Below are 311 nucleotides of genomic sequence, written 5' to 3' on the forward strand. Positions count from 1 at the left end.
TGGGACTGTTTACATTTGTCCTCCAGCCTCTTTCTCTTAAAATCGCGGATAAAATCTTCATTATTTCTGTTAAACACAAGATTGAAGAAGGTACAAATATTTACCTTAAATTGTCTCTCAAGAAGTTCTGCCTTTCCCCAAAGAGAATCCCTTAAAAACTCCTATTATAAAAAGAAATTTAAAAGGGATGGGGGGTGGGGAGAAGACGCGGACTTGCTGTCGGAGCGGACCTGCGGCGCTGCTCCCTGGAGGCGATGTGGGGGGTCCTCACCCGAGAGCCGCGGCCCAGGGAGGCGGTGGGCGGGGCGCGC

This window comes from Corvus brachyrhynchos, unplaced genomic scaffold (assembly GCF_000691975.1).
Source record: "Corvus brachyrhynchos isolate BGI_N302 unplaced genomic scaffold, ASM69197v1 scaffold324, whole genome shotgun sequence".
In the NCBI taxonomy this organism is placed as follows: Eukaryota; Metazoa; Chordata; class Aves; order Passeriformes; family Corvidae; genus Corvus; species Corvus brachyrhynchos.